Here is a 22,625-nt window from a genome sequence, read left to right on the forward strand (position 1 = left end):
AACCCACCACTAGAGGGGAAGGAGGCACATGAATTGGATACCCATGATCGAAGGCTGTCTGGGACACAGGGACCACGGGTGGTAATAACATCCTGGAATATTGCAGGCCTAGCGGGGAAAATAAGTAACATAGAGTGGAAGAATCAATTAAGGGACTCCCATATAATAGCCCTACAGGAGACATGGGCAGTTGATCCCGATAATTATCATTTAGAGGGGTTTAAGTCCTTCTTTGTACCAGCTCAGGAGAGCAGGGCTGGCAGAGCAAAGGGAGGCCTAATAATATATGCTGATGTAAATTTGAAGGGGAGATGGATTCTGCCATCTTGGACCTCAGATAACTTGCAAGCAGTAACCTTCCAGGGACAGGGGCTGAGGGTACAATTATTCAAATTTTATAACCCTGCCCCAGGAAGCGGCATTAATGCCGCACTTGAGGAACTAGACCTTAGACTAAAACAAGAATCTGATCTAAGAATAGGCGGTGAAAACTCATTTGTACTCTTAATGGGGGACCTAAACTGTCATCTTTGCCCACGCTTGACACCGGTAACTATCCACTGGGATCCCTGCCCAATCAAAAAGGGCCCACATCTGGAGCACACAGCTGAGGGTATATTAATAACAAAAATATTAGGGAGTCACTCACTAGCGCATACTATTGATCTGGTAACTCCTGAACCAGGGGGCACTCTGATACCAACTTTTAAAGGAAGGGGATGTTCGTCTATTATAGACTACATCTTTATATCCACCTTTGCCAAACATCGGATCAGGAAGGTAAACGCTAAATGGAGTGCCTTTAGCGATCATAACCCCTTGGTTATAGAAATACTATATAAGGATCTTTCCGAAATGAATAAGCAGCTGGATACCATTTTACAACCCACCGATCAGGGAAGGCGTCTAAAATGGACAAAAATCAATGCCCCTGATGTTTATATTGCATTAGTACAAAAGGGGAGAAAGTGGCTTGAGGAGTGTTTAGATCTGAAAATAGAGGGAGTTGATTTAATTGCCGCCTTTAGGGAGCTGACTAAATGTGCTGGGCAACTATTGGTGGCAAAAGGCCCTAGAAAACTAGTGACCCACCCAAGATGGTTTGATGTAGAATGTGCGCGAGCACTAAGAAATCTCAAGTCAAGTCTTAAGACAAACCCGAGAGACTCAGTGGAGGTGGCAAAAAATAGGAAAATCTACAGAACTAAGATTAAAGAAAGAAAAACCACCTTAAAAGTGGAATTATGGGCTGACCTAAGAGAGGCTGGTGAAAACAGGGATTTCACCGAATTCTGGAGGATTATAAATAGGCCCTCTCTCTATGATTGCAATACACCGGTCCTTAGTACAAATATCCTTCCACAGCAATGGGTAGCTCACTTTGAGAAGCTTTATAATCATACCAAGGCTTGCAAACAAGAAGGGGAATGGGTTGGCAATAGGAATAAGGCTCAGGACTTTACACTCACTGAGATCGTGCAAGCAATTAACGGTTTGACACCAAATAAAGCACCTGGGCCTGATGGCACTCCCCCAGATTTGTACAGAAGCAATGTTGACTTGTGGGCACCAATTTTAATGAGAGTGCTAAATGCAGCTATCAAAACAGGCCTCCCGAGGTCATGGTCCACTGCCTTAATAGTTCCTATTTTTAAAAAAGGAAATAAGGACAATCCCCAGTGCTATAGACCTATATCATTAATTGATGTTTCAGCTAAAATACTGGGGCGGGTGGTCCTAAATCGCTTAATGGCCTGGACTGAAGAGCAGCACACAATCGTTGACACCCAGTATGGCTTTAGAGCAGGAAAGTCGACCAGCGATCAATGCCTAAACTTATATCTTCTGGTCGCTAAATACACTATTGCAAGTAATGGGACCATTTACATGGGATTTATGGATCTAGCAGCTGCTTTTGATAACGTGAATAGAAGTAAGCTCTGGGAAATGATGACCTCCCTGGGGATTGACCAGGGATTGATAAACATTTTGAGAGAGTTACACTGGAACACTACAGCGAGGGTTCGATATAGTATGGAGGGGGGGCAAACTGACTCCTTCCAATGTTCCAGTGGCGTAAGGCAGGGGTGCATTCTTGCCCCCTTCCTATTCTCACTATACATAAATGACCTGGAGTCAACCCTCATAGCTAAGGCAGCCGATTGTCCTAGGGTAGGAAAGCGCCAAATACCAGTCCTCCTTTATGCGGACTACGCGGTTCTCCTTGCCCGGACACCGCGTAGTCTCTAAATACTGATCAATGGATTTGTAGATTTTATGAAAAAATTAGATCTGTCAGTTAATCTGACTAAATCCTTTGCGCTGATCGTAGGCAAAAAAACGATCAAAAAACCGACATTTAATATTGGGACCCATGCTATGGAAATAGTAACCACCTTCCCGTATTTAGGTCTACTGTTTGACAGCAAAATTCAGTTTGATAAGTTGTTGGAGGAACGCTGCATTAAATTAGTTTCGTCATGTGGTGCAATCATGAACTTTGCACAAAGATTAGGCTACTGGTCCCCTGAGCAAGTAATGACCTTATATAATTCAATTAGTATAGCCAAAGCGGCATATGGAGCAGAGGTCTGGGGCTTCAGGGATGTTAAACAGCTGCAACTGGAAGAAAATAAATTCATCCGTAGAATTCTGAAGATCCCACACACGATACCAGCTGAAATTGCACACTCTGAACTCGGTATCCCATACATTGCCGATTTGGTTAAAACTAAGCCAGTTTTGGCGTGGCTCAGCATATGAGCTAACCCGGATGCTGAACTAAGCAAGGAAATTATTAATGATTGCTTACAAAGGGATAAAGGAATGTCAATCCCATGGCTGAAATATGTTAAAGTAACCTTAGAATCTGTAGGCCAACACGCACTCTTTAGTACCCCTACTTTAATCACAAGAAATAGTAAAATGCAAATTAAAAGATTGTTGCTGGACAAAATGGAATCCCATAGGGAAACTAAAGCTCTCACATCAAAACGCTCAGTGGTAGCCCACTGTTTAGTCAAAGAGACAGTGGGCATGGAACCCTATCTATTTCTGCTGTATAATCAACAAGAGAGATTTTTAATGTGTCGTTTTAGGCTCAATTTGTTGCATAATATTTTATCTTATCCATCGGGTTTTTCTGCGACTATTGAGCAGAAGGGGGCCTGCGGCTGCGACAACTTGTTCCGCAGGACACCCTTCATTTTGTATTGTTGTGCCCATTTTATTGTCTCCCTAGACGCATGTTTTTAATTAATATTTTAAAATGTGGGAAGTTTCGACATGCGAAGGTAGCTTTGTTGTTCCTTCAAAGAGCAAATGATATGTACACTCTATGCTCAGTGATAAGCTTCTTGAAAGCTGCTGTAAGATTAAGGAACACTAGAGATTAGCTTACTTTTCGCATTGTGATAAAGTGTAACAGTTCAGTTGATGGTTATTTTTTATATTAATGAATTGTATAATTATATGTGCTGTTGTGTTTTTTAATATGTACTTTTTATGATGATTTTTTAACCATCGAAATAAAGAATTTGAACTGAACTGAACATTTTTTCTCGGCATAGCCGTTTCTCTGGCTCAAGCCAGGTTCGAAATTGCCAGGGCTCATCCACCTCTTGAAGTCAGTCGGCATAATACCAGCATAAATCAAGGAAGTCTGGACCATAACCTGTAGCAAAGCTACTCCTACACTGGCACAGACCAAACTACTGTCAAATACCAAACATAGCCCTACTGATAGGTGGAAACAACCCTCGAGACAGTCTACCTCAGTCAACCAACCTCCTTGTCCAGTCCAGCTACAGCAAAACAACAGCACACAAACAGATTCTATACAGAAGGGCTCAACTACCCACGGTCATGATTGACATGGGATGTGTGATGGCTAACCCGATACCTGCTATGTTCCAGAGAGAAATCCCTTTGAAAAGCCTCAAAATTAACACCATGACCTCAAACTGCAGTCGGATAACCTACATGAGATAATTCAAACTCTGAGAGTGAGAAAGAAAGAGAGATAAACAATACAAAAAAGATATCTACAATTATACATATAAATGTGATCATGTCAAAAATAGCAGAAGTTAAAAAATCATACTAAGTAATTTTATTATACAGAACCTTAATGTTATGCATGATTGTGAGAAGTCAAATAATCCTTAAAAAAACATATAAAACAGCACGAAAACAATAATATAAAGCACAATGCAAGTCTTCACACAAGACGTTTGACACTGGGCCTTGCTTACTCTTACTGCTAGACAAACTTATTGCTAACCTGCGTTCAGATGCAATGTAATCAATTACACAGTCTACATTAGCTTAACCATATTGTAAACGAAGTTTGCCTCACAAAGAATAAACAACTATTAAGAGATAACTAGTCCTATTTTACTTTTCCCAAGCCTGATGCATTTATGTAACCATTGCATATTTGACTAAAAACAAATTACTTGATAAACACAGCTGCATGCAATCAACACCATTCCTAATGTAAAAACAATTCAAGCTTTCAAAAGCCTTTTCTCTCTTATCCCATAATATAGTAGGAAACAATCAAATAAAATGTACAATATCACTGATACAGAAACCAGATTGCTGAAGATTCCCAGATGTGAAAATTTGCTGAGCTTTAACTGGCCACACAAGCTATGCAATTATGTGATATATTTCAAACTTAAGCACCGTTTCTGCTTGAATCTCAGTTGTTGGTGTTCCATTTCAGGGAGGACTAGGTCTGGCAGTTCGGTCTGGACTGTTCCCACTAGAGCAGGGTCAAGGCTGATTTGCATATACCTGGGTCTAGATTGAGGGGAGATGGTGTTAGAAATGGGGTCTCTAGTTGCAGAGGTTCGCACTGTCCAAGTAGGGACCACCACCCTAGTCAGGGTAAGTCAGATACACCCCCAAAATTAACCTGTGCTCACAATCTGGTAGCTTAGCACAGAGCAGTCAGGCGTAACTTAAGAGTGTCAGAAAGGGCCCTCCTTTTGCATGGTTGCCCCCACTTGTTGCTAAACTGCTGATATACTTTGACTGAGTGTGCCCTGGGCTTCTGCCAAACATGTACCCAGGGCCCATGTTCTTTCCCTAAACTGCACTGAAGACAAAACCCAATTGGCACTCTTTGACCACAGGGCAGTCCCATGTGAATGGTACCACAGGTACCAAGGGCATTGTGGCCAGGGAAGGGCCCTAAGGGCTGCAGCACTTATTGCGCCACCCTTAGAGGCCCTGTACACATATACACTGACTTTGCAGGCAGTGTGTTTAGGTGTGTTTAGGTGCAGAGCAAAGTGAAAAGTCGACATGGCACACATCCCTGTGTGCCATGCCTACAACCCACTGCCCTGGCATAGGTTATCCACCCCTCTAGCCGGGTACACTATACCAGTGGTGAGGGTACAGGTGCATGAGCCCTATACCCCTACAGTGTCTAAGCCAATTCTTAGACATTGTAAGTGCAGTAATGTCATTAAGAGTATATAGTGCTGGGAATTTGTCATTACGAATTCCACAGTACCATAATGGCTTTACTGAAAACTGGGAAGTTTGGTATCAAACCTCTCAGCATTTTAAACCCACACTGATGCCAGTGTGGGATTTAAAGAAAAATCTTAGAGATGCCACTTGAAAAACGACCTAACACTAGTGTCCATGCTGAGTGGCTGCTCACCAGCTGGCACCACCAGACATGTTCCTGGATGCCCAACCTGGGACGAGGTGCCAAGCCTCCTCCCCCAGGATGGGCAGGTCCACAAAGGGAAAGCTTAAAAGGCTTGCCGTCTTTGTGAGCTTCCCCAGGCCCTTTGCTGCTCCCAGCAACTGGGCCCCACCGGTTCTGACCTCCACTTTGGGTGGGAGAATCAGCAGGAAAACCAAGTGAGGAAGGAAGGTGTGCCCACCTTTGCCAACCCCACCCCTCATTAGGGGAGTCGAGGTGAAGCACAACTCTCAGGCCCTGCCATTTTACAGATGGGGGAGCCAGCCAACCATAGTGAGGCATATGCCCCCCTCCCACTGGAGGGTGGCATAATAGGGATTGTACCCACCCCAAGAAAACAACCGATTGGTCCCAACTTTTTGCTAACCTGTAACGCCCCTAAATTTAGTATTTATGGGCACCCCTGAACCATGCCTCCTTAGACAAGAATCGACTAAGAGGAAAAGAAGAAGAAGGACCGAAGAAGCCATGCCAAAGTTAAGAAGAGGAAGACGCCCACTGACTTGGGCCTAGCCCTACCACCCTGTCCTCACCTTGAACCTGAAGAAGAGGAACTCCTGTGTGTCCTGCAGCCAGCAACCTCAGGGATCCCAACGACCTGCCCTTCCTTCCACAGAAAAGACTCTGTCTCCCGTGAGCACCGGGTGCTTGCAATGTTCAACACTCCGTCCATAATCCCCTTTGGTTTTGCTTTGTTCGCCCTAAATTGGCAGGGTATGCCAAGACGTTGGACCCTTGCTCACTTTGCCACTGGATTCAAGCTAGCCAGGCTGATGACGGCTGATAAGCCAGAAACCGGTCCCAGGATGCTTGGTTCCGGTCCAGGGAAGATATGGCTTTGGAGGATTTGTATGGAGTTCATCCCCACTTTTTGAGTAAGTTTGCCTTTATTTTACTATGGGCTTTCCAACGTAGTGACCTTTGATTCTTTCAAGGCCATCTTTGACAGACACCTTTTTTCTACAGGTGTTCATCACTCTCGCCTACACTTTTCGGAGTCTTCCTAGCCCCATCATCCCTGACGAAACATTGCGCCTACTCGGCCTTTCCCCCCTATCGGATACGGTAAATATAGTGACTTACACATGCTTCTGTTCTCGTCTTTAATTTAATTATTGGACCTGAAAAACTCCTTATTTTACCTTTAGGTGCCCCTCTGCCCTCACTTTCACTTTTGTCCTGAGGAAGACTCCGTCAGTAAGGATTAGAACCAACCTACATAGTTTCAGGGGTCAAAACGCCGACACATCATTGATGCCAGTATCACCAACAGCGCATTTTGCACTGTGATCTTCTACTGTACATGGCTATGTAAATGATTGTAATCTATCTGTTATGAACTATACTATGAATATGTGGCATTGAATAGTATGCCCAACAATTTGATTGTGATACCTTTGAATATTGTTTGTCACTTGCCTCACTACCTCACTCAAGTCACCTTCCTCCGTTCCCCCCACTCAGTTGGGCACACCAATGTTATATTTTAATGTTCTTTGCAAATTGTTTCCTTAAAAAATGTGCATCAGGAGCTTAGTGTGATTAAATAGCACTTTAGCACTAATCAATTTTTCTGTTTCATTTTGTTTGATATAATTTTACACTGTTTTGATGTATTAGTACTGGGACCACCACGTTCTATACTGTCCTACACTCAGGTCCCAGTGATTTTGGGTATACCCTTCTTTATAACAAAAGCATATATAAGCCCACACCCCAACCACTCTGCCCTCTCTATCAACATGGGATGAGTCAACCACTATAGAGAGGCCAAGCTCAAATAAAAGGGTGATCCCCTTAGTTTTTTGGGGACCAGGTGTGTGAAACTGCAATGGGAACCAGTAGGAGCGAAGCCTCTTGATGTCTGTCGCTAGAAGATGCATCACCTGAAGAATGACAACATCCAATTCTTTAGTATTGAGCCACCTTATAAGTCCTTTCCACTTCATTGGAGATTTAAGACCCTGAGGGGCTTATTTACAAGCCATTTGCACCGTTGTTGCATCAGTTTTTATGTGATAAAAAGTGACGCACCGGCAGCACAAGGGGCTTGTAAATATGCCCCTGAGTGTTTAGCGAAGCTACAAGTAGGCTCTGTGGTGATGGAGCACTAGAAGTTAAAAGATCCTCCCCTATGGGAGGCATGAGTATTCTGCAGGAGTGAGAATCTCAGTGAGATGTGAACCCCCAAGGGGAATCCCATGCCAAAACCAGTTGAGCCCTGGAAGAACATGCAAGCCCTGGACCTGTATTTAAGGGTAAAGGCTTGGTCTGTAATACAAGGTAGAACAACTGCAAAGGAAAAAACATTTCAATCAACACAAAAAACAAAACACAGTCGATGGCCGAGTAGTGACCATCGGCCGTAACAAGAGGGCAGCTTTCTAGGGTATCCCAGAGCACCCGCCAGCTACAATGTTTACCTGAAGAGGGATGTCAGATTTGCCAGGGGTCAACGCAAATCAAAGGATGGTGCCAGCAGGAGGAACAACTTAGTCAGTAAAACCTAACAGGTCCACAGCTGCGACCCACAGGCCTGCCACCAACCACAGAGACAGCCATCATCCATAAGATATATAAGTTAGTGTCATGATCTGGTTGATCTGCATGTTGGTCATGCCAACGATTTCTAGGAGGCTTTGCCGGCTGCCTTGGAGGTTGATTGCTGCCATTTATCTGAGTTTTAAGGTCAGGGGACACCAACGGAGCACAACCAGCTTCAGCAGAGGAATCCATGTGCAACCAGTAAAGTGCGGGCTTCATCAGAGGAATGCACGGACCCCCTCTTGTGGTCAATGGTGAAGAGTAAGCACAGCAAAAACCCCAGAGATATTGTATTTTCTTGTCACGCAGGACATCAGGAAAGTTGCGATGTTTGGCAAGAGTCTGGATCAAGAAGTCTTGAAAGAGGGACAGATTATCACCCCTGAAATCTATGGAGCTAATCTTCTGGGATGCCCTCAAAATGTTCTCCATGACATTTAAAAATGCTGGTACATGAAATAAGCCCAATGAGTACGATCAAGTGGGAGATCCTGGCCCTCGTAATCCTCAGAGGATATGCTGGAACAACTCATGGACTCATGGACATAGCTATCAAGCTCAGCATTGGACACCAAGGCACTCACACCCCTGCTCCGGATAATATTGCACCAGGAGCAATTCTCATAGTCTTCGAGGGCATCTACCTGAAGTTGTTGCTGGGTTTCAAGCACTGACAATCTCTCTATCAGGTCATCTTGCACCTGATCATTGAGTGCCACAGTTGCCTTCACCAGGTCTATGCGAGATTCAATCCCCTTTACTGTTTGGTCCAGCTCCCCAAGCACCCTGGTGACATCATTGGTCATGGCTGTGATGACCCTCTTCATCTCCTGAAGGAAAGACTGGAAATCTCACTTCATCGCCAAGTAAGATATGTCCAGGGTGCCAACCCCTTGCTGCGCCTTATCAGTATTGCCGACAGCATCATCTCCTCAAGACATCCTTGCGGCTGCCGCTATGTCCTTAATGGAGGAGGAGAAGGTCTTTGGGGGTTTTTTGGTGTGAGGAGGTCATGGCAGAAGAGCCTCCCACCTAGCCAAACCATTGCAAGACGGAAAGTGTCTGTGTGGAGCCCGAAGATGGCACATGAAGGTAGACAGGTCACTGACAGGCAGCAATGGACTTACAGAACGCTGCAGATCCCCTTCAGCAGCACCCCTCAGGACCCTGGCTGATGCAGCAGGCAACAACTTAGTAGTTTGTACAGGTGAAGAAAGGCCCAGCAGCCTCAGGCTCGCATGACTCTATCAGCCAGGCTTAAGGGTTCATCATCGGCTGCCCTCCGGGAGTAGAGTTGCGAACATGGGGGCGGCCATCTTTATTCTCTTGAAGCCATGTGGGGGTTATTCACTGCTGCGGCCCTCAGCATCTGAAAATCAGCTACTCTTGGCCCCCAGGTCAGCAGCTGGCTATATTTGCTTTCCCCGGCGTCGGGCTGTTTTGGGCATTGACGGGAGCCTCTGCTCGGGAGCTTAGTCTAGAAGCACCATCAAGTGTCCCCGTCCAGGCAGCGCTCCCCCTTCCATTTGCATTTTAGTGAACTATGTGCTGATGACCACATTCATATTTTTGGTTGAAATTATCCTTAGCCCAGATTTTCTGGAATTATAACTAATCCTAGCCTCTTAACTTTCTCCTTGCAGGTGGCCAATCTCGATATGTGGCTGAGATTGGAATGCTCTCTCTAAGCTTTATTTACTAGGCTTTCTGTTAGTGCTTTCAATCTTTTCATACAGTATTGTATTGAAACAATTTGACATATAATCAGTATGGAGTAGTAGGCATAATCTGATTCTAGAACCATGGAAGGAAAATCAATTGGCAGCATCAGCAATGATCTCCAGAAACTTTTTTCATGTTGCCATATTTTTGTTGTCATTTGTCCAGATCCCACAGTTAAGCACCAAAGGAAATTTGGCTTCCTACTACTGTCTGAGAAGCACAATCGATGCATTGAAAGAAAAGGTTATATTTCTGCAGTTCATTGTTGATGCTACCAAAAGGTTTTCCACTATTGCTCAGGAATCTGACGAACATTTAGAGAGAGTGCAGAAACAAGAGGAATTAACAATGAATCAGCAATTGTCGTCATGGTCTGTCTTTAACATAAATGGCCTCATCATTTCTTGGTGAATTAATCAGCAGGTTCATACCCCACTTTTCCAGCTACTTTCGCATCCCTGGTGCCACTGTGTTATGCTACTTGAGGGAATAGTAAAAGGAACAAGAAAGCAAAGCCTATTATAAACAAGCATTCAGTAGATTGGAGTAGATTGATGTATAACGGAGTGTCTTGGAGTGGAGTGTCATAGTGTTGAGTGTTGTAGAGTGGAGTTCTGTACAGTGTAGTGTCATAAAGTGGTGTCATAGAGTGCAGTACAGTGTCATACTGTGCAATGTTGTAGAGTGGAGTATCATAGAGTGGCCTGTTGTAGAGCATAGTGGAGCAGTTTGGAGTGACGTAGAGTGGAGCAGAGTGTTGTAGATTAGAGTAAAGTGTCTTAGAGTGTAGTGGCATCGAATTTCATAGAGTGGAGTGGCATAGAGTGGAGTGAGGTAGAGTGGCGTAGAAGAGTAGAGTAAAGTAGAGTGTCAACAGTGGCATAGACTGGAGTAGAGTGTTGTAAAGTGGAGTGGTACAGAGTACAGTGGAGTCTACTAGAGCGGAGGGGCATTGAGTATTGTACAGTGTGGTGGAGTGGAGTATAGAGGGGTGAGGCATACAGCGGAGTGGCGTAGAGTGAATTGAAGTGGATTGAAATAAAGTGTCGTAGAGTGGAGAGGAGTGAAGTAGAGTTGTCCTGGCATACCGTAGGGTAGAGTAAAGTGTCAGAGTGGAGTGGCATAAGGTGGAATAGAGTGAAGTGTCTTATAGGGGAGTGTCGTAGAGTGCAGTAGAGTGTTGTAGAGTATTGTGTTGTAGAGTGCTGTGTCATACAGTGTTGTGGCGTGGTATAGAGTGGAGTAGCATAGAGTGGAGTGGCGTAGAGTGATAAGGCATAAAGTAGAGGGATGTAGAGTGAAGGAGTGGAGTGGCAAGTGGTAGAGTAGAGTGGTGTGTCATAGAGCGCCATAAAGTGGAGTGGCATAGAGCGGCGTGTCTTGGCATGTCATAGGGTAGAGTAGATTGGCGTAGAGTGAAATGGCATGTTGTAGAGTGGAGTGGCGTGTCGTAGAGTAGCATGTCGTAGAGTGTCTTAGAGGAGGGACATAGAGTGGGGTGGCATAGAATATAATGGCATGTCGCAGAGTGGAGTGGTGTGTCATAGAGTTGAATGGGATGGAGTGGAGTGCATAGAGTGGAGTTGAGTGGAATGTCGTAGAGTGGAGTGGAGTGTCATAGAGTGAAGTGGAGTGTAGGGGAGTGGAGTGTGGTTGAATGAGGGGCCATGCCACAGAGTGTCATTTAGTGGCATATAGTGGAGTAGAGTGTTGTAGAGTGGAGTAGTGTAGAGTAAAGTGGTGTAGTGTGAAGTATGCATGGTGTGGTAGCTCACTGCCATTACAGACAACACAGTTTCAATTGAAATGACCATTGCATTTGCACATAACGTTTTACTGCTAAAAGTATACAATGCACAAATGATAATGTGTGAAAATATTATCAACTAGTGTATTGGTTTGTTTTGATTGTATTGAAATATTTGCTTCTGCCACACTTCAGAATTACAAACATTTACTTCAGTCGTGCTTTCCTAATTCTGATATATTCTGAAATATCACACAGTTTATTTACAAACATTTAATTTTTTTTAAGTCTTTCTTTTCACAGCAAGATTGTCACATACATTCTCTCACTTTGAGGTCAGTGAAAGTAAAGTACCTCTAGCTTTGAATGTGCTAGGCTTCGATCTAAAAAGTGCCCTTGCTAAAGTGAAAGAATATGGGCTTTATGCGAGCAGTCATTCTAACATACCCTCTTCCATATTTGGAGAGCCTCTGTCACAAAAGCACCCAAGAATTTCCTGTTCAGTTACTCCCTGGGTCAGTTTTGCTTCATTTCTCCATCCCCAGAGTACGGCTGACTCATATGGGAGGCCATTCATTCTCCTTCCTGGGACCTAAACTATGGAATTCCCTTCCGCTAGAACTCAGGAATTGTCAATCTCTCCTTGCTTTCCAAAAAAAGCTAAAGACATTTCTTTTTAGTCAGGCCTGATGCCAATTGAATCTCTCTCTCTCGCTTGTCCCGCTTCAGCGCTGGGAAACCCTGTTGGGTAGCAGCGCGCTTTATAAATCCTTTAAATAAAATAAATAAACCACACCCTTTCCTCCTTTTAGATAACTTCATGTCAGTCAAATAAAAACCATGCGGATGCAAAGCAAATTAAAACATACCAGTACTTAGAATGTTCCTGTAATAAATAGGCTTTCTCAAGCTTTATTGAGGTCCACACACAGATCGTCACTATGGGCCCGATTACGATTTTGACAGTGCGGCACTGGATCCGCCCCACCGCCACACAGCCAAAGAAGTGGTTGGGCCGCCCGCCAGATTTGGAGTTTCCTCATGTCTAGCAGGCTTTGTTTGGTGTTCCCACGGCAGTGCCTCTAAAAACAGGCACCGCAATGGTAACGCCAAAAACAGTGTCTGCATGGAATGGACTGAAAAGTCCATGCCAGGCAGGAACTTGTGTGCATGCACACAGGGGGACACATGATGTGCACCCCTGTGTGCATCCAAAGGGCGCAGAGCCACCAGGGGGCCCTCTAGGGACCCTTTGTTTCCTCTCCACCAGGGTTTTCATGGAGGAGGAACCGTCATGAAAACCCTGGCAGAGAAGAAACTCCTATTATGCTTATCAGGACCACGGTGATCCCGCCAAGCATATTGATGCCGCTACAGCGCCGCAACACCACCAGGGAGTGGCAGTTCCCTGGTAGCTGTCGCAGGGCTGTGGTGGTCTGGAGACCACCACCGCTTCGCCCACACAAGTTTGGCGGTCGATGGACCGCCAGACTCGTAATTGAGGCCCTAAGTGATCAGCAACAATGCAATCATCACAGGCACACCCGGTGGATTCAATGGAGACAGCAGCACGTCAAGCCTCAGCAGAGGAAGGAGCATTGAAAGCTCTCCCATTCATGATGTTCACCGGGTCCGGTATGAAACGGCAGGTAAAGCTTCCCTCAGACTCCGAGTGAATACAGATGTGGTCACATTCCAAGCTTTGCTCAGGCACAGAAAACATCCGGAATGAGTAGCTGCATACAGAGCAGGCCTTTAGAGTGGGCAAGCTGGGCCCAGGGCGCCGACCTACAGAGGGGAAAGGGAGCTGCCTGCAGCAGCAATCACCCTCTGATCTGGCTGCAAAAAAGTGTGTTAAACACTGACACCTGTGTCTACATTTGTCCGTTTTTCTTCTCACGGTTCTCCTTTCTCTATTTCCTCTCACGTTCCTCCGGGAGGGGGGCGCCAAGTTTGGCTGTGCTCAGGGCACTAGCTGTCCAAAGGCCACCTCTAGCCACGTGGCCAGGCAGTTACATTTAAGCTGCCGCAGAGGCAGACGGACTGCTGTAGAACCATAGACTATATACATGCAAGATGATTTGCAAGGTGGGTTTTCATCCTTGTGGGCTGAAGCCTGGTGCACTGGGTAATGGAAGCTCTGTTGTGTGAAGCTTAAGAAGGTGAACTTTGATAGGCTGGTCTAGGGCCCTCTTGTTAATAATGCAATCATTGTACCTTAAGGGCAGCTTTGCAACTGTTCACGTCATAGATGTGTTTAAGATAAGCGTACACTGTGCTGTGTTCATTATGTGTGAGGTTGCACTTCTGCCGCTACGTGTATGCTGTGTTGTGGTATAAGCAAGTCCTTTTGCGGTTCATACCGTAGTGCTCTATGTGTGTTTGTGATGTGTGAGCTTATCAGTTATACGTTTTAAATAGAACCTGCATATACTTACTATGCAAATATGTGAGTTTGTGATAGCTGTTTTTTTTGCACACGAACAGTGTTTTTGTTTTATAAAATCTGGCTACCGAATGGTGACTTAATTAAAAAACATCACTAGGAGAGTGTGTGTATATATATATATATATATATATATATATATCTCTCTCTCTCTCTCTATATATATATATATATATATATATATATATATACACACACACACATATATGTACAGAAATTTCGGTTTGATTAGTAATGTCATGGGAAAACGGTTTCCTTGTACTGAGGAGATATTTATGACGCACTTGTAATAGCGTGTACGTGTTAGGATCTGTGTGTGCGTGAGAGGGAAAGTCTAGTCATGCTTTAAACATCAACAACCTAAATGTTGTGCCATTACAGATGCTCGCGCTGTCAAATTAAGAAAAGCAGAGTAGAATGTGCCTGCAGAGTCAGAGGTGATGGGTAAAGTCTGTGGGATCGTATCAAGGAAGTCTAGCCGAAAGGTATGGTGGCCCGTGAGGGTGTGTTCAGCATGCTGGGAACACAGTCACCCAATACGAAATCAAAACACACTGAAGGTCTGCTAACAACACGGGTTTAAGGGATCAAAGCAGGCTTCTTAAAAGAGATAACAGACGACAATACAGACATTCTGATTACATCACGCAGGGTGCATGAAAAGCATCAAAGGGTCGCCACAAAAACATCAAACAGCTAATATTAGCATAAAAAAGCCGAGCAGATCAGACCTGCCCAGACAACCTCTGTGGATGGGCACGCAGTGTCCCCGTGACACCCGTGTGCGTTGAGAAATATTACCTCCTCTTTAGTCTTCCTAGCCACATGATTAACAAAGTGAGCTTCAGCTCCACACCAGAACCCTCCAAAGCAAAAAATGTCAGCCTCCCATGCTTCCCATCCCTTCCCAATATGGCCGACCCATTACACTCCATGACCACTATAAGAGGCGCGCCGGCCCAACCCCAAAGCCTGTTTTTTTAGTTCTGCGCACGTCTCTCCATATGCGTCAGGTAAGTGGTGCCTGCTCTAGCGGACCCTGGGATCTTGGACTCTTCTCCTCCCCTTTCCCCCCGTGTGTATTGTTTTGAGCCGGTTAGGCTCTGCGCTAGCGGGCCGTGGGTTTCCGGCGGGGGGGGGGAGGGGGGTGGAGGCCGGCGCTGCCTTGCCTCCTTGGTTTTGTGTACCCGGTGATCGAGGTGTCTGACTTTTCATCCGCAGGTTACATGTTCACTATCATGTTTATTTTGCATTGTTTCCCTGCACTTTGTCCTCGCCGCCCACCTGCCCCTCGTGGTGCTGCGGCGGCTCGGCTTTCTTTTTCCCTTTTGTGATGGGTTTACGGCATCGGGTGCGGAGCCTTTCATCTTTCCATGGGTTGCATTTTCCTCTCGCTCTTGTCAAATGGGGTTAGTTTAGCGCTTACAGCTCTGCCTGGGCCCTGCATATTGGTTACAGGGGCTCGTCCTTTATTGATGTGTGACGTGCCGCCCGCTTTCTCTTCGATGCAACGGTGGGCGGTGGCAGTTGTACGTGGTGGCAGTGGCTGTGTGATGCCTACCTCCACTCCCCGCTCCTATCTCGCCTCCCGCCTGTCTCAGGTACATGGGGCGCGGTCCGACTGGTCCCGGGGTCCTGGGGGGAGGCCCTGCTCTAGCGAGCTCACTCGCTGGTTCCCTCACCTTCTGGCCCTCACGGTGTGGCCTGACCTGCGCTCCCCCACACCCCTCCTTGTACCTTGATGCCTCATGGCCCTGCAGCGGCTCGGCTTTCTTTTCCCTTTCTATGGGTTTCCGGCCATTATGCGTGTGGGGATCCCTTCAAGATCTGTGCGCTGGTAATTTTACTGTGTTTCATGTCTCTTCTTATGTTTTGGGGCAATACTACTGTTGTACCGCGCTCGCCTTCCCTTCGCTGACCTACGGCGGGCGGCGGCTGTTGTGTATTTTCATTGTTCCCCGCTTACGCCGCCTGCCCTTGCAGGGCTGCGGCAGGCGGCGGCTGTGTGTTTCCTACCTTCTCTGGATCCCCCGCTCATGCTGCTCTCTGCTCTTCGTGGCGCATGCAGGGACGGGTGCCGTGAGCGCTGTGGTGTGCGCCGGGTGCCATGCGCTGTTGCCTTTCCCTCTTTAGGGCCCTGTTCCGTGCAATCCCGTATTCTGGCCCGCCCCTCAGCACCGTGGCGCTGGCCCGGCTCTTCTCGCCCATTTCCTTTCCAGGAGGGCACCTTGTATTTGTGCAGTGTGCTGCGTTTCTCCGACGCTCCTGATGGCGTGGGATGCGTGCGATTGCGATGCCCATATGCACGCTAGTGTGTTCGCTGGTGGTTCCCAGTGCAGCTCGGGTGCAGGATCCCCTCACCTGCTCGAGCGGCCAACGGGCCAACGTGGGTGAGTGCCCGGGCCGCATTTTCATACGCTGCTCGCTGTGCCTTTACTTGTTGTAGACTCTTCTACACAGTTGACATATTTGGTTCTTCGCATTGCGGTGTCTTGCTCACATGCATGCGCACTTCGTTGTCCTCGCACTGCATTCTTGGCTTCCGTCAGTGTTGGTGTACTGGTGGTGTTGCCCTGCTTTGCTGGGTCCTACTGGTGGAGTGTGGACTTTTGCACTGGTGTCTTCACCGTGGACATGTTAGTCTTCTGCTCTTTCTGTGCTTAATGGCGGTCTAGCCTTCGGAGACCTGCTGTGTTAGCCAACAGGAGTCTCCTGGAGTTGCCGGGGTTGAGCCCCGGGGCCTCCTGCATGCACTGCGTGCACTCTGAATTTGCATTTTCTGTGCTCCATTTACAGCATGAGGCATGTGTGTGCCTTGCAATTTTCCTTTGTTCCGCCTGGTTCGGGTCTCAGCCTCGCTTCTTCCTGTACTTCTGGGCATGTCGCTTTATTCTCTGTGTGCAGTTTTGTCCTTGGGTCCCCCCGTTCTCTGCTGGTGTTGCAGGTCCTGCTTCATGGCGCATTCTGTGAATGGGCTTATGGGTTTTTGGACTCTGGTCGGTCTTGTGCCGCTGATGGCTCCGGCTCGCGCGGGATGTGGGTTCAGCTCCTGCTGGTGCTCCGCATTGCGGGTTTGTTATGCGTGGGTGGGTCCTCTGCTTCCTCCTTTGGTTGCATTGGTTCCCTGATTGTTCGCCTGGTTGTGGCGTTGTGGCCTGGCTGTTGTGGTGGCTGGCTCTTCCTCATGTTGTTGTGAATGCCTCTCCTGCTGTCTCACTTATTGTGGGTTCTTTGTCTAGGATGGGGTCATTGTTCCTTTTTTATGCGGCTGTTCGCTGCATTGGGGCCTTCCCGGTGTTTTCTCACTCTACTCCTTTTCTGGGGTTGGCAGCGATGGGTTCCTTTGGGTAGTGCTTTGCGCATTCTGTTGGAACTGTGTGTTTTGTCTTTCTTGCCCATGCTGGTGGTAGCACCTTCTTCTGGGCTTTGGGCCTACGATTCGTTCCTCCTGCTCTCCTTTTTGGTGCAGGGTTTGGCCTTGTTGTTACCTCTTTGGGCGTCCTATTGGGGTTTCCAGGGGCTGTTGGCTTCTGGTTTCTCGTGGGGTCGGGCTGCTGTTGGCGCCTGCCTTTCCTTCCCTGGGCTGTTTCTGTGGTTGCCTGGTGGGGTCACGGGCGATATGGGATCGTCTGTTTCTTTCACATTCCCCGAATCCCTCCTGGGGCTTGGAATGCTATGTTGGGCGGAGGTGCTGAGTGGTTTTTTTTTTCTGCCCTCCTCGTCGTCCGCTTACATTTGCGGCAGGGGTGTGGCTCTCCGCTATGCAGCTTGTTCTTGGTCCCCCTGTTTTGTGTTCACGCCCTTTTCTAGTGTCCCTTTCACGTTATGAGGGGTTCTGGTTGTGATGGGGGCCGTTCTCCCATTGTTTACCTTTATGTACAGAGGTGTGGCTGGCTGCCGCGGCCCTTGTGGTGCTGTTCCTTGCCATTTTGGATGTCTCCTCATTCTTCCCGTACTTGGTCTTACTGGTCCCTGTGTCCTTGTTGCCCGTCTGCTCTAGGGTGTTGGCCGGGTCTGGGCTGTTGGCAGCTTGATGGGTGGCTACCTGGGTCTTCAGGGTGCTTGGGCTACCTCTCCTGTGGGGTCCATGTTTTAGGTGTCATCGGACGTTTCCTTCTTGGCCAGTGATCTTTATGTTTCTGTTCTGGGTGCCCCTTCCCGGGTGCTGGGGGCCTTTTGCCGTCCTTTGGGGCCTGCGTGTGTTCCCGGTTGGTGCTGGGTCGGTTGGTCGGCCTTCTGTCGCCCATTCCTTGGCTTGCCTGGGATTTGCCCCAGCCCTGTGGCGGCTTCTTGTTGCTCTCCTGGGTGGTTTCTCACATGTTTCATGCTCCGGGGTGTTTGCGGGGTTCGCCCCTGTTGTTTTTTTGCGCGCTGGTGCGGTCCTTGCCTGGGTCACTTTTCTTCTGGCTCTGCCCTGTGTGCTCTTGTTCTCATCTGCTCTTGTTGAGTTATGTGGGTCAGGCCTCTTTAGTGCCAGGTTGGGAGTTCTCCTGGGAGCTCCTAGTGCATTGGGTCCCCGGTGTTGGCTCTTCGGCCTTCTCTTCCGGGCTTTGCGCTTTCCTGGGGTCCTTTTTCTTGGCGTCTGCTACTGCAGTGGTTGACTTGGGAAATGTTGCTCATTGGTCCGTGTTGTGCCTATGTGGATGCTGGTTTTGTGTCCTGCCCCTGCTTCTCTTTCCCTTGCTGGTTTTTGTCTCCGGCTGTGGGGTGTCCGGGGGTGCTGGGTCTCCCGGTTCTCATCTCCATGGCAGGGCCCTGCGCTTCCGGTGTGTATTGTGTCCTCATTCTTTTTTTTCCCCTGGTTTTGGGGTCCCGGGCCCTGTTGGCTCTTTGTTGTTGGGCTAGGCAGGGCCTGGTTGTTGGCTGGCTGGCTGTCTGTATGGCCGCCGGTGTGCTCGCTTCGGCGGGCTCGCTTCCTTCTTGTTCGGGCTGCTTGATCCCTGTGCGGGGCGGTCTCGGACTTCCGCGCTGCGTTTCCCTTCCTTCCGGACGTGGGCGGCCCTGTGGTTGTGCCTGCCGGGGTCTCTCCTTGGGGTTCCTTCCGGGGGGTTCCTTTGTGTGGCTGGGGTGTCTCGACCGCCTGTTTCCCTTCCGTTCTTGCGGCTCTTGCCAGTCTGTTTGATTGCGTCTGGTTCCGCTGCCCCGTTCCTCTGGTGGTTTCGGCTCGTTTGCGGGTGGTGCTCGACCTTGCGGTGTTGCTGTGTTTCTCGGACTGCGTCTCTCTTTCTGCTGTGGCTTTTTTGGGGTCCCTGTGGTGGGGATGCTCTCTGTTCGTTCGGTTCCTTCCCTCTGGGCTTTTGCTCCCCTTTCTCTTTGGGCTGTCTGTTGGGCAGTCCTGGGGTGTTTGGTCCGGCTTGCTCTTTTCTGTGCTGAGCCCTATTTGCTATTGCTTCTTGCTCCATGCGGTTTGCTTCCGTGCCTTTCTCTGTCCTCCCTCAGCTTTTGCTTGGGTCGGTTTTCTGGCGGCACTTCGTGGTCCGGGTGCCGTTTTTTTTTTTCCAGCCTTCCCGGTGTCTTCCGGTCCCGGGCTGGTACTTCCTGCTCGTGGTTGCCTCTCTCCTGGGTGGTCCTTCCACTCGTTTTGGTCTGTTGGGTTTGGCCTCTTTCGTGGGCGTCCCATTCTGGTCTGTTGGTTTCTTGTGAGTTTCCATGAAGCCGCCTGGCTTTGGTATATGCTCACTTTGTTAATCATGTGGCGAGGAAGACTAACGAGGAGGTAATGCCCCGATTACTTACCGGTAATCTTCATTACTCCGAGTTAGTCTTCCTCGCCACATGAGTTCCCATCCCTCCCTCCCTGTCTGGCTAGCGGATTCATGTTTGGGCTTCGTAGTTTCAGGCTTTGGGGTTGGGCCGGCCCGCCTCTTATAGTGGTCATGGAGTGTAATGGGTCGGCCATATTGGGAAGGGATGGGAGGCATGGGAGGCTGACTTTTTTTGCTTTGGATTTGGAGGGTTCTGGTGTGGAGCTGAAGCTCACTTTGTTAATCATGTGGCGAGGAAGACTAACTAGGAGTAATGAAGATTACCTGTAAGTAATCGGGGCATTATCTGGAGTTGACATTAAAAGTGCAGAAATTTTAAATAGACTTTATTTCGAATTTGCGTTCCTATATTTGCTGCTTTCTGTACATTTTGCCGCTATGGATCCTTAATTATTGTTCTCTGCGTCCCTGCCAGAGCTCTAACAATCCCTTACACCGACTTGAGAGATAGGCCGCCAATGGCCCTAATGCAAGCCCGTAAAAAATTGTTCAAGCCTTACCCATTTGGGTACTAGTGACAGACAGCCGTGGGGGTTATTTGCCAACGAAGACCTGACAGCTGGCTCAGTGAGGCCTTCATTATACCTCTGGGCTCCTGCTGAGAGAATCCCGTTTAAAATCATGCCATGCGCATTATAACAGAAATCAAAAGGTAAAACCCATGTAAGTATTTGGGGGAAGATTTACACGCCCCTTGCGCCACTTTTGCGTCACTTTTAACGTGGGAAAAGTGACGAAAAAGTGGAGCAAGGGGCTTGTAAATCTGCCCTTGATGTTTACGTCAAATATGATTGCAGCTAATGTATATTGAAACGTCGAATGGCCTGGAAGCCAGTGAGCTGCTCGTAAGGCGAGTGCTTCTTCCTGAATTTCTTGTCCCACACCCCCTCTGCTGAAAAACGTCACCGGTTCTAAATTATTAAATGATGCAGCATGATTCCTACCTGTAATGATGCCAGGATTTCTAGCACGCCATCCGGAATATACATTTGCCTGCTAGAGTGCTCACCATACAATGGTTTTTGGGTCTTTGTTGAATTGAGCACCTCCAGTAGATGGCGCTCTATGGCTTTTGCCTTGCTGTCCATTATGAAAACGTAGGCCCAAACCTTACTGAACATGCAGAGCCAAACAAGCATTTGCAATGTAATGGGTCTCTGCAGACATGTTGTGCCTGTAGTAAGAGAAACTCGATAAAAAAAATAGTGCTTTCAGAGTAAATAACAGGTACCATGTAACAACCGAAGCAAAAGGGTCAGTCCCCATGGGAGGTTACAAATGAGAACAAGGCGGTACTAAGGCGGGGCTAACAAGCCTATTTACCAAATCAGAAGCCAGCATTTAGGAAGGAGAATGACACAAGCCAATGGCAAATACGGGCGGAGAGTGGGTGTGGCTTCTATTCCTTACTCCACTACAAGTATTGCAGAGTAGCGCATCTGCGCTGACTCTAGGCTCAATCTAAAATGGTCAGTTTATCCATCGTACAGATCAATTGAACATTAAGGCAGCCTTTCACAAAGCTATCTGTCGACCTAAGTGTTACATAAGTGAGCTGTAGCAGCATTATCGAAGGCAAAATCTAATTCCTGATTAAAGTCAGGGTGTAATTCAGCTCTTGCAAAAGGCAAATCTACTTATTTATCATGGTAGCAAATTGCATTTCCATAAGAAACATTAAACCATAGGACACTTGTCAATCAAAAATGGCACATAGAGTAGGTTCACGATAAGCATACTAGTGCTGGAAAAAAACATAGCGAGAAGAGGCAATACTAAGTACACTATACGCTAAAGCTTGCACAGACTCATGATTACACTGGGTCAGTTTCCTCCCCATGTTGAGTTCTATATATATTAGCATTTGTACACTGTTTGGCTGGTATCATTTTGCTGCTTTACAGTAGCAGCAGGTGATTTTTAGAGACGCTTTAAACACATGTAGTGAGGGGTTTGCTCAAATGGGAATTGGAGTCAATTTCAATGGCAAGTGTTCAAAGATGTGAGGACAGCGGTTTGTTAAATGGTGTGATTGTGTGACCTCACTGTGTAATAAGCTCACTAATCTCTCTTGGGTACAGTTAGGTTCGTTCGTAAAGCCTCAGCTCGACCCTGGGTAGCTGTGGCATCAAGCAGTCAGGCTTTAACAAGTGAACAAAAGAAACACAGCACAAAGGAAATTAGACACCAATTTGTAAAAATAGATCCTATTTTAATAAATTTTTAAGACACCAAAATAAGCATAATCTACCAGAGGGTTCCAGAGATATAAATTATTAAATGAACTATAAACCACTGCTTTTCCCTCAAATCACAAACAAGCATTGGCAATTATCTCGGTTACTGGTTACTTTGAAAAATTTGGAGTCCAGATAAAGTCCAGCCAGAAGCCAGTTGCTACTGGCCTCTAGTTAAAGCAAAATGAGCAGTTCTCTTTAACTGAGGCTAGTGTCCATCTTGAGTGATGACTCCTGGGTCCAACAGACTCAGGTGCAACTTTTGAGAGTCCGGTCTTTGGACTCCATGGTTGCGCTTCAGCAGGCAGTGGCAATCAAGCAGTTTTGGCTACCAACTCGCCCATGCAGGCTTCTTCAACTTTTGTAATCCTGGAGCTCTTACAAGAAGACAGCCAATTGACTTTTGGAGTTCACCTCTTCTGTCTAGGGCTCATGG

This window comes from Triturus cristatus, chromosome 4_1, assembly GCF_964204655.1.
Source record: "Triturus cristatus chromosome 4_1, aTriCri1.1, whole genome shotgun sequence".
Taxonomy (NCBI): domain Eukaryota; kingdom Metazoa; phylum Chordata; class Amphibia; order Caudata; family Salamandridae; genus Triturus; species Triturus cristatus.